Genomic DNA, 12,584 nt, shown 5'->3' with positions numbered 1-12,584 from the left:
CCCAGGAAACCCCCATTGGACATGGAGCGAGCACACCGGACTCAGCACGGTGTAGAACTCCGGCAGCAACCCCGAACTATATATGGAATCGCAGGACCACCCACCAGGCGTATGATGATGATGCGGTCTCTGACGACGATGAGATGGATGAGGACGACAAAACTTACGATTACCCGGTCATCCGAGTAACTAAGGAAGAGAAAGAGATGCTGCGTTGTAACACTCCACTTTTCTTAAACCTTATTAACAGACTTAACCTTGAAAGGTAAACTAAGGCAGCGGAATAAACTTACTAAACAACTTAATAGAGGTGTCACCGCCACAATCACCCTTCACGGTGATTGCACATGCTAAGATTAAACAAACTAAATCATTAAAGTCTTACTAACATCAAACATACTAGGGGATAAGACCTCGGTGTACAGCACCATCAAAACAAAAGAGTAAGTCAACTACAAATCTCAAAACATCTAACATCAAGAGTTTAGATTACAACTAGCTATGAGTTTTTAAAAATAATACTTAGGCTCACTTTGACCACTTATGCATTTTAAAACATGATATTCTCAAATATGCACTTTACTGTAGAATGAACTTCAATTCTCTTTTCACTATGGATTCTCAACAATTCTATAAATATGCTCATAAATCATAATTTAACAAATCTTCATTTGCAAACACTTAGCAAGTATTCAACATGCTCTTGAACTCAAAATGTTCAACATAAACTCATTTACTGTAAACATGCTCTGTAGACTTAACATTCTTGGCAAAATTCTCAACAAATCATCATAGATATCTAGGCATGCATTTCTAGCAAATATTTAACAAATATTGATCACATTTCGTTATCTAACATTCATATAATTGTCATGCTTCTAAAATAAATAGCCAAGACCAAATGCTCAACATTTTCCTTCACTGTAACTACTATCAAACACTCTTTGTAGCATAAATCTCAAAGCTCAGCAAAACTCTTCAGTAAATGCTAGCAAGTAATTTGACATGCTTCTAAATCAAATAATAAGTATCTATCATGCTTCTCAAATCATAAGATATAATCAAATGCTTATTTCACTTCACTAGAATGCTTCACATGCCAAAATTTTCAACACAGTAGACATACTCTTCACAAAAACATCTATAAATCATGTTTTACAACTCCGAAATCAACGAAACGAATTTCCACGAGTGCGTTATAACGAGCCCGAGTCCCCAAGTCTCAAGGGCCCACGTGTCCCGGTCTGAACAGCTCGTAGCTGAGCCTCAAAGGGCCCGGCCAGTAACCTTTTTGGCCTGGCGGGGCTTGGTGACGGGGCTTGGGAAGCCCCACCACTCAGCTCCGCTAAGCCACGGGGCTTGGCAACGGACCTTGCCATAGTCCGTTGCCATGGTCCACCACTCAACGGGGCTGGCCAACGGACCTTGCCAGGATCCATTGGCTAGCTCCATTGGATGTTCCGGTGCACCTTCTGTGTGCACCAGACATCTTCTTCTTCACCTGTAATGTAATATCAGGCAAATAAACACTCCCAAATCATCAACAATAGATCATTTACTAAGTCAGACACAACACTATTCTTGCATTTCTACTCATTTCAAACACAAAACAAGACTTCATAGAGTCTAAAATAGCTTTGGGAGTCCATGGGGTTATACCTTTGTAGATTATTCTTCTTGTGTAAATCCCCTCCTTTCCTTTCCCAAATGACACTTCCTAGACTTTCATACAACCATACAAACCAAGCCTAGAGATAGAACTTCAGAGATTTAAGCAAAAGAAGATGAAACCTTAAGGTAAAGATGAATGAAATTAATTGTGACACCCTGTAATCCAAATTCAATTAAGGGATTAATTAAGTAATTAATCCTAAGCCAATTGGTGATTTAATTCCTTAAATTCCTGAAAATTCAATAGTTGGGGACTAGTAATTGACTAGTCAACCCAAAGTCAAGGTTGTACCTTAAGCTTTGTGAGTAGTTCCCTTGTTCCCTTACACCTCTTCATTTTAGTAAGGGTATTCATGACATTTCACCTTGTGTTAGTAATGCAAGCTAACCTAGTAGACACTCCTCATTTCTCTCCTTACACTTTCCAAACTTTAGCTCTACCTTCTCTCTAAAAAGGTAGATAGCTTTTCTTCCAAGCCAAGTTGAAGCTTTGTCAAATCTTCAAGAGTTGTCTCCAAGATTCTACCTTTCATACATTTGGGCATCTAGGAGGGTAAGATCTATTTTCATCTTGTGTTTTTAGTGTTTTTTTAGGTTGTCTTTTCTTAAAGATAGAATCTTTATGATCTTTTGGTGTGTTCTTGAAGTGGGTTTGGAAGGTGAGCCTTTTTAGGAGCTTGGTGAAGTGTTAAGTGAAGGTTTTTGTCTACAAGAGGTAACCCATGCTCTACAAAACCTATTTTGCTTACCTATTTGATGATTCTTGGATTCTACATGTGATTTTGCTATGAAATGTGAGTGTTTATGCATTGTCTTGTGAAAATGCATATCTAGAGCTTGTGTTTAGGATTCTTGTATGCCATTGCTTGGCTATTCCTTTGATTCAAGTCATTTTGTTGTATTTGGTGAGATTTGGCATGTTTTGGACTTGAATTTGAGCTTGGTGTTGAAAATCACCGAAGGGATTATTTTGGTGTACAGGTATGTACCCGCGGGCGGAACGGCGGGTAGTGGCCTACCCGCAGTGTATAAGTGAGACGTGGGTATGTACCCGCGGGCAGAACCACTGGTAGGGGCCTACCCTTGGGCCCACCCGCGGGGTACATTGTGGAATTGGGCGGGGATTTGTTCCCCGTGATTCTTTTGACTCGGTATTTGGTCTTTTGACTTCCCGATGATCTTTTGTGGAACTATTTGAGTGTCTTCTTGATGTTTCGTATGTCTAGAACTATATGATAGGAAATCCATGTAGGTTTTGGTGTCTTGAATCGTGCTAAGCGTTCAACATTGTGATTCGCTGAACCGTGATGAGTCTTGTGTGTTCCTCGGAACTACTTTCGGTTTACCCGTTTGATAATCTTGCTAGTTCGGTGTTTAAATGCTAGCATGTGTGTTGTTTGTCCTTTCCTATTGTTGATGATGACTTGTGTTATTCATCGTTGTTGTTGGACTGTGATACATTCCTTGATTGAGTATGGTTTCATATCTTCGTTGTGATCCGTTGATTGATTCCTATTGAGGTGTGATGTGTGTGTGGCTTTACCTGGATTGCACGATTAGTGGTATGAAATACTAGTCACCAAGGTATTGCAGTGGTCATCGTGGTGGCCATGACGCGATTATGGAGTTTGTGGCCTTTGTGTAAGGTTCGCGTATTTCTTGGGTGGCATGTGTTGCCGTGTCTGTGATCGGTAGCCTCGTGTACTATGAATTGGTGGTCTTGTTGGTGGTTTGTTGGTGGGGGACAACGGTCCCAGGAGGGAAAAGGTTGGACTTGGTTGTACAGGGGTCCTGGAGGTAATGGTTGGAACTAGACATAAGGTTGGGGGTAGCCATAAGTTTGGAACCGGGCATAAGGAAGGCATCTCAATTCGTGATTGGTGATGTCACGAAGGCTTGTGTAGTCGTTGTTGTGTATTCTCTATTTTGTGACGTGTTTAGTCACAAAGGCATGTGTTGCCATTTGTTGTGTCCTTCATCTCTTGTATTGTGCATGTCGGGTGTTAATCTATTGTGTGATGATAGATTATACCTTGAGACATCTTGTGAGTTGTTGTTGTTCCTTGTGGTCTTGGGATGTATTCCCGGGTTCTTGTTGTGAGTGTTTGAGTCTCATGTTGACTACTACTCTTGGTTTTGAACTTATATATATGTATTCCGTTTCGCAAATGATTTTACAAATGTATATCTTATCTATGTATGATATTTCACATGTATTGGTGGGTTACCAGCATTATTCGCTGACCGGGCGTCGTCCCATATTTTATGTGTTTCTTTCAGGTGATGTTTAGACTAGAGCGTGGTTTAGTGCTATATAGTGTAGCTCCTTTCTTGTGTTTTGTGGCCTGTGAGCCCAGTTAGACTTAGTACTTTGAGCTTATACGGTTTTAGATGTTGAACTATGCAGATGTTAGCCTGCGCGTTCACCTCTGGGTGAGCGTGGCATAGCACCCCTTTTGCTTCCAGTCTATACATTTCTCTTTCAGTCTTCCGCTGTGTTTGATGTTTGGTTTAGATATTTGCATGTTTAAGGCTTAAATTAGCATGGAAATTAGGGGGTGTTTCAGTTGGTATCAGAGCCTAGGTTTGAGCCTAGGATGATAGAGTCTAGACTTCTAAGTGGTTAAGTGTGGTTTGAGACCTTAAGGTGACCGTAAGAATCTAAGTGTTTAGGATTAGGATTCTTAGGACGCGCGGTGAGGTTGTGAGTTTTGTGTCGTTTTCTGTTGTGTTTTCTGTGCTTTGTTTTCCTTTTAGCTTTGGTTCTCTTTAGTTTAGGCACCAGGTAAGGGTGCGGGTCCTAAGTTTCCTCCCGTTATCGTGCTGTTGCGGTAGAAGTCGAGGATGGCACCATCGAGACGTCGTGCAAGGTCTTCAGAAGCAGTCACCTATGAACAGTTAGCTCAAAGCCTTCATCAACTAACACAAATCACCCAGACTCTAAGCAACGCCCTCCTCAACAACCACCCTCTTCAGAATGGGAATCGTGACATAGTACGCCAAGTCGCAAGTCTCCGTCCCCCGATCTTCGCCGGTGAAGAAGATCCCGCAGTGCTGGACGAGTGGATTCGGATGTTTGACAAGATCTTCGAAGCTGTGGTTTGCCCGGAGGATCGCCAGGTGGAGTTAGCTACGTTCTATCTTAGGCAAGAAGCGGACTCGTGGTGGATGCTTGAAAGGCCAGCTTGTAGACAAGATCCGAAGTTCAGTTGAGAAGACCTGAAGGTTAAATTACGTGCGCGGTTCTATCCTGCTCATGCCAAGGAGGCCTACCGTTGTGCCGCTGACCTTTACCGGGTGCAGCAAGTTTAGAAAGGAATCCGAGAGAACCGCAAGAGGAAGCTTGATGGAAGTGTTACACCTGTGGTTAGGAGTTTGATGGCTACTGGTGCTGAATCAACAAGAAGTCTTCAAAGTGACGACTCTAAGAGTGGTAAGGCTCCCAAACCAATCCGGAACAACAAGGCTAAGGGAAAGCGCTCCGTTTGCAAGAAGTGTAGAGGTGACCACCCCAGCGTCGTCTGTCTTGGGAAACCGATAGAGTGCTTTGTTGGTGGTAAGAAAGGTCACCGGTCCTTTGAGTGCAGGGCTAGCTAAGAGGAAGATTTCAACGGACTCAAAACCAGTTGGTAGTGTAAGGCCTTGGTCGGGAAGTAAGCATCGAAGTAGAAGCAACAATGGGCTCAGTGGAAGTAGCAACCAAGACCTGTGTATGAAGTCGGGACCTCGGCAAGATAAGATCCACCGTCGTGAGGCATATGCAAGTGGGAACCGTTGAAGTGAGCTCTTGCACCCTTTCTGTTGCACTTTCCTTCGTCTTTGTGCCCTTTCCTGCGTGTTAGCTTTGAGCGTTAGCTTGTTTGAGTGTCACCCTTGACCCCCTTTGATCTTTTCTTTCCCCTTGATAACTCAATCACCCTTTTTGCCAAGTGACCCTTTTTCCTCCGAACCATTTTCTTGTTGTCTTTCCGAACTATCTTGTGCAAGGCGGCAGTGACTTCTTGTAACACCCCGAAATTTTTTAAACTTTTGAAGCTTATATAATAAAGGTAAATTCTCATTAAATCCCAAAACATAATATAAAGAGTACGGGGTGCTATGCCACACCTGAGTTAGAGAACTCAGGTGCACAGGCTAACTAACTAATATCCTCAAATGTAAATGCATAAGCATGGCACGCAGGCCGAAAGGGAAACTATCTACTTCTATGCTCCAAGACTCTAGCACGCTCCAGTGTCTACTCCTCTGTGCCTGAAAGCCAAATATATTTGTTCAGCGAGAGATGCTGGTAACCCACTCCAACGCGTTGAAATACAATACATATAGATATATACATAGATATACGAAAAACCATTTTGAAGCATGAAGATATATCCTAAGAGACTCTAGCTTTCAAAACAGGGAATAGACTCGACAGATAGGGATAAGCACAGCCAACAGTCATAATCAAGCATATACAATTCACAAGCATAGGGAGCAGACTCGACAGATAGAGATAAGCATAGCCAATAGTCATAACCAAGCATATACAGTTTACTAGCATGTATCCTATGGTCACGCTTTCATAACATTCATAACATCAAACCATCCATATCTCATCACATAGCACACTTTGATGGCGCCACAGGACCAATCGCATGCCCATACATGAGGGTCAGTGCATATAGCTCTGACACGGCCCCGCAGCACCCTGCCCCGTATCGCAACACGGAGGGGTCGATCGCAACCGACCGATGAACCGTAGCTCATCATAATGTTTGATCGCAACCAAACAGTGGACCGCAGCCCAAGAGTAGTCATCTGACCGCAGCCAGGAATATGAACCGCAGCTCATGTAAAACGTTTGATCGCAACCAAACGGTGGACCGCAGCCCGAGAGTGTAAATCTGACCGCAGCCAGCTTCTGAACCGCAGCTCAGGAATAACCAATTTGATCGCAACCAAATTGGGGTATCATGCACACATAACACATAGCAAACACATGCAACCCATATTGACACATTGGGAAGGGGGAGGAAATCGTATAACGAAACCTATGCGTGATCATCCACATACTAAGAATAATCCTAAGGGGTTCATACTTCTTACGCCTAGGCCAACGGGATACCAATTCAACTAGCATGCAATATATAAGACTTATTCAACCTACGAATGGTACCCGAACATCAAACTAGACATAGGCACGATGGACGGGGTTCGTTGGGACACCACGGGGGTCGGGGGAACATCAAACTGGGAAGCCGGAATCCCGAGGCGGGGGAATTTCCAGCGGGTAGCCGATGGGTGAAGGGTCACCCGCCGGCGACAAGTCTCCGGGCAGCGGGTGCCCGGCGGGCAGTCGCCTGCCCGCCGGCTGCCTGCTGCCGGCGACGTCAAAACTGGCCGTGGGTAGGTGGCGGGTCCCCTACCCCCCACTGACTCTTTTTCACCAATAACGCCCCGGGAACCTTTGTGGAACCCGAAACCATGCTTAGACACTTTTAAACGCAATTGATGACAACACGTAGACAATTAACGGATCAAAAGCGAGAAACATACGGCACATATCCTATCATGCTTTCTAAACATAATTAACACCCCAAACATGCGAATTCCCACCCAATACATTAAGAATAACATCATACGATTTCCACATTACATCCTAGGGCTCTAATCACAATTAAATCACCAAGAACGTAACTCATCTTTTAATATCAAGAAATATCAAGATTCATCAAGAACATCACACAATCACCAAGAAACCCTTATTATCATCAAGATTATCAAGATAAAACCATATCACCAATTATCAAGATCACATCATCAATATCATAACAATTCATCAAGACACAAGAATATAGGAGGATGCCTAAGAGAGAGATCATAGCTAAGAAAATAGGTTTTGTTGAGACATGGGTTACCTCTTAGCCTTAATTGATTTCCTTGGCTATGAAGGGTCTTTCTCTAAGCCTTTCTTCTTTCTTGATTTCTCCTAGGGGAATTCTTGGAATTCCTTGTGTGGTGAGAGATTATTGTGGTGGGGGTTCTAGGTGCCTCCTATGTCCCCTATTTATATATCTAAGAGTCCTAATTAGGGCCCAAATACTATAGGCTTGCTAACTCTATTCCTTTTAGGACTAGGGGTTGGGTTTAGAGATGAGAGCCCACGGACTATGGTGGGCCTTTTCCTAATTAATTATTGTAATTTAATTCTTTCTTTGGGTAATTGGTTAAGTGATTAATTGGTTTTAGGGGTCGTAACGCGGGGTGTTGCACTTCTGTTTATGAAGGAATCTGGCAAGGTCTAAGAGTTAAACTGCATCTGAGTCGAGGTAGAGAGCCTTCGGTTCTACCAAGCGTAGTGATCATCGTCAAGCCAAAGTTTCGCCGGAAGTCGTGAACCCTTTTACCTCGTGAAGCTGATCTTCTTCTCTTACCTCATCAAATCCCTTGTTCCTTCTCGAGAAATCCTTCCTGTCTTTTCAAACCTCGTTCTTGTTCCCTTCTTGATTTGACTCTGTCCAAGGTCACTACCTCATCTTTCCTAAGTTGTGACTTTGAAAATTTTGACTCCCTTCCTCATCAACACTACCCTTGAGTTTAAATCGGATACCCTCTATGGGGAAATTCTTTTCAACTTCCTTAAACCCCGTTTTGATTACTTACTCCCTAAGTTGTAACCTCGTTTACAATTCTCTTCTTCTTAATCAACTTGGTCATCGAATTGTTGAACCCAAACTCTCACCTTGATCGTCCCCTTTGAATCGAATCTCGTTCTTGTATTCCCCGCTTCTAACGATTCTGTGCAAGGTGGCAACCTTATTTCCTAAGTTGCAACTTTGATGACTTTGATCCTACTCTTAAGTAACGTGTTCCTTGAGTTTCTGAACCCAAACCTTTCGCTCTAATCCTTTCCGTTGAACCGCATCTCTTCGTGTGAGCCTTCTTTCCCCTGAGACACCTTTCTCCTTTGTTATCGTTCATGTTTGAACTTTTCATCCGGACTGGAGTTTTGAAGTTTCAAGCGTTGCTTTGTAGAGAGTTGGAAGTGGAGTGCTAATGCAAGTGTTAAGTCGGTAGCCTGCATCAAGTTCACCCTAGAGCCGGAGAGAAGGACATCCAACCCGTGTTTTGGATCTAGCAGTTGTAGCCTTGTCGGAAGTGTCGAATCAAGTTCAAGCAGATGCCGAGCTTAAGTTAAGTAGTGGGGGTAACTTGTTTCCTTTGGTTGAAGAAGCCAGCAGAGATCAGTTGAAGATGCAACCCTGATCCTATGATCCCGAGTGATCTAGTTTAGAGTTCTTGTGGTGTCAGTTTCTGTTTGTGGCTTGTTCCTTAGCTGAGTCGTCTCGTTTTGAGTAGATCGTTGGCTAGTTTTGAGCAGGAGTTAGGCTCGGTGTGAAGTTAGCTTTCCTTTCCTGTAAATCTTTTATCTATCACCTTATCTTTCTTTCTTGTCTTACCTTTGCGAACCCTCAGTTTATTTCTAAGCCTTGCCACTCGTGTTGTTAAACGACGATTTTGGTGTTGAACTTCGTTGTGACCAAACCTATCTATCCCACCACCTTGATTTGAACCCTTGGTTTCTCTAACTTTGGTTGGCGACGAATACCCTTAATGCTTAAAACCTCGTTTGCAACCCATCTCTTAAGCTTTGTCCTCCGTTTCGCAAGCCGACCGTTTTCGTTGTGGAACCTTGTTGCGTCCCTTGCTTGTTTTGTTAGTAGGTTCGTTGGTAGTTGTTTCCTCAGTTGTGCGTTTAGTCGTTCTCTCTTGTTTGTCGTGGTTGTTAGCTTGTAGTTTGAGTAGTTGGTTTAGTTGCTTCGCTTTCATGAAGACGCAGTTTGTTGCCGTGCACCAAAAGCTAGGTCAGTTTGAGGCCAGTTCAAGTCGTAGAGGAGAGGATGACGAAGAATCCGAGGAGAGCACCGATGAGTCGGAGAGCGAGTCGTTCTAGCTCGGAGTTGTGGTAATCTCGTTCGCCCTTCCTTTGTTGTGGTTATCCTCTTAGTTGTTGTTACCGTTTGTTAGTTGCTTGTTGCTTGCCTTGTGTGTTTGTACTTGCTTGTTTGTTTAGTTGAGTAGTTAGCTTTGTTGGTTGGTGCTTTGAGCTAGTTGTTAGTTCGTGGTTGTTGGTTAGAAGTTGGTAGTTGTGTTTAGTTTAGAGTTCGATATGCTCATCTTATCCGTTGGTTTCATTCTTTCAATCTTGGTGTTGATATACTTCCATGCTTGTTTGATGTATTGTGAACCTTTTGGGTCTTGACCAAAAGAGGATGTTCTTGACCCTCTTGTCACATTGTTGTTTCATTTCACCGTTTGTTTTAATTAGTCGTACCCAAGCTTCGGGGACGAAGCTTCTTTGAAGAGGGAGAGGATGTGACACCCCGTAATCCAAATTCAATTAAGGGATTAATTAAGTAATTAATCCTAAGCAAATTGGTGATTTAATTCCTTAAATTCCTGAAAATTCAATAGTTGGGGACTAGTAATTGACTAGTCAACCCAAAGTCAAGGTCGTACCTTAAACTTTGTGAGTAGTTCCCTTGTTCCCTTACACCTCTTCATTTTAGTAAGGGTATTCATGACATTTCACCTTGTGTTAGTAATGCAAGCTAACCTAGTAGACACTCCTCATTTCTCTCCTTACACTTTCCAAACTTTAGCTTTACATTCTCTCTAAAAAGGTAGATAGCTTTTCTTCCAAGCCAAGTTGAAGCTTTGTCAAATCTTCAAGAGTTGTCTCCAAGATTCTACCTTTCATACATTTGGGCATCTAGGAGGGTAAGATCTATTTTCATCTTGTGTTTTTAGTGTTTTCTAGGTTGTCTTTTCTTAAAGATAGAATCTTTATGATCTTTTGGTGTGTTCTTGAAGTGGGTTTGGAAGGTGAGCCTTTTTAGGAGCTTGGTGAAGTGTTAAGTGAAGGTTTTTGTCTACAAGAGGTAACCCATGCTCTAATAAACCTATTTTGCTTACCTATTTGATGATTCTTGGATTCTACATGTGATTTTGCTATGAAATGTGAGTGTTTATGCATTGTCTTGTGAAAATGCATATCTAGAGCTTGTGTTTAGGATTCTGGTATGCCATTGCTTGGCTATTCCTTTGATTCAAGTCATTTTGTTGTATTTGGTGAGATTTGGCATGTTTTGGACTTGAATTTGAGCTTGGTGTTGAAAATCACCGAAGGGATTATTTTGGTGTACAGGTATGTACCCGCGGGCGGAACGGCGTGCAGTGGCCTACCCGCCGCCTACCAGCAGGGTACAAGTGAGACGTGGGTATGTACCCGCGGGCGGAACCACAGGTAGGAGCCTACCCGTGGGCCCACCCGCGGGGTACATTGTGGAATTGGGCGGGGATTTGTTCCCCGTGATTCTTTTGACTCGGTATTTGGTCTTTTGACTTCCCGATGTTCTTTTGTGGAACTATTTGAGTGTCTTCTTGATGTTTCGTATGTCTAGAACTATATGGTAGGAAATCCATGTAGGTTTTGGTGTCTTGAACCGTGCTAAGTGTTCAACATTGTGATTCGTTGAACCGTGATGAGTCTTGTGTGTTCCTCGAAACTACTTTCGGTTTACCCGTTTGATAAGCATGCTAGTTCGGTGTTTAAATGCTAGCATGTGTGTTGTTTGTCCTTTCCTATTGTTGATGATGACTTGTGTTATTCATCGTTGTTGTTGGACTGTGATCCATTCCTTGATTGAGTATGGTTTCATATCTTCGTTGTGATCCGTTGATTGATTCCTGTTGTGGTGTGATGTGTGTGTGACTTTACCTGGATTGCACGACTAGTGGTATGGGACACTAGTCACGATGGTATTTGTGACACCCCGAAATCCAAATTCAATTAAGGGATTAATTAAGTAATTAATCCTATTTCAATTTGTAATTTAATTCCTTACATTCCTGAAATTTAATAGTTGGGGACTAGTAAATTGACTAGTCAACCCCAAAGTCAAAGTTTTACATTGAGCTTTGTAAGGAGTTCCCTTGTTCCTTACACTTCCTTATGTTAGTAAGGGTATTCTTGACCTTTCACTTGGTGTTAGTGTTGGTCTCAAAAGAGGTAAGGTGAAAGTCTAGAGGGGGGGCGGGGGGTGAATAGACTTTCAAACTTTTTCGCACAGCACAACAATTGCTAAGCCAGAGATAAACCAAAACTCTTAACTAGATTGTTAGAGTATGGTGCACATCGGAATTAAATAAAGATAAAGTGTGTGTGAGATTGTGTGAGCAGTATATCTCGTGTAGGGCAATTAAGTAAAGAGCAGTAAGTAAAGAAAGCAGTAAAGAACACAAGACAATTATAGTGGTTCGCGAGGTGGTGTAATCCTCCTACTCCACTTGCTCTTATCTCCAAGAGAAATTCACTATATCCACCACTTCTTGGTTCCAAGATACAATGAATTTCTGTGATCTAGTGCTTTGATCACAAAGCCCGCACTAATCAAGCCCAGTGACACCACACTGCTGCCTCGGGTTTCACGTCGCCGCGCTACTATCCCAGGATTTCACGACTCCGCGTTACTTTCCCCCCGTCTTCCACACTCCGGTAGAAACGTATCCCGTGATCTAGTGCTTTGATCACAAAGCCCGCACTAATCACGCCCAGTGCCTCTGACACTGCTGCTTCGGATCTCACAACTCCGTGTGACAATCCAGGATTTCATAGCTCCGTGCTAATTTCCTCCCTTTTCTTGTTTTGCTCCAAAACAAGTGTTGTCTTGCTTCCAACTTCGAGACTCTGTAGTTGATCTTCAATAATGCGCAGGTCTCTTTGATGAAGATAAAAACACTCTGGAATGATTTCTCTTGAATGAACTTAGTGTTTTCTCTCTTTGAGTGTATCAAGTAAAACACTTGATTTTTATGCTCTGTTTTGCTCTGTTTAAGAACTCTCAGAATATTTCTCTTTTGAAGCTCTC

The sequence above is a fragment of the Ipomoea nil genome, unplaced genomic scaffold, assembly GCF_001879475.1.
Source record: "Ipomoea nil cultivar Tokyo-kokei standard unplaced genomic scaffold, Asagao_1.1 scaffold0642, whole genome shotgun sequence".
Lineage (NCBI taxonomy): Eukaryota > Viridiplantae > Streptophyta > Magnoliopsida > Solanales > Convolvulaceae > Ipomoea > Ipomoea nil.
The sequence above is the reverse complement of the archived record's forward strand: the minus strand, read 5'-3'. Positions refer to the sequence as shown.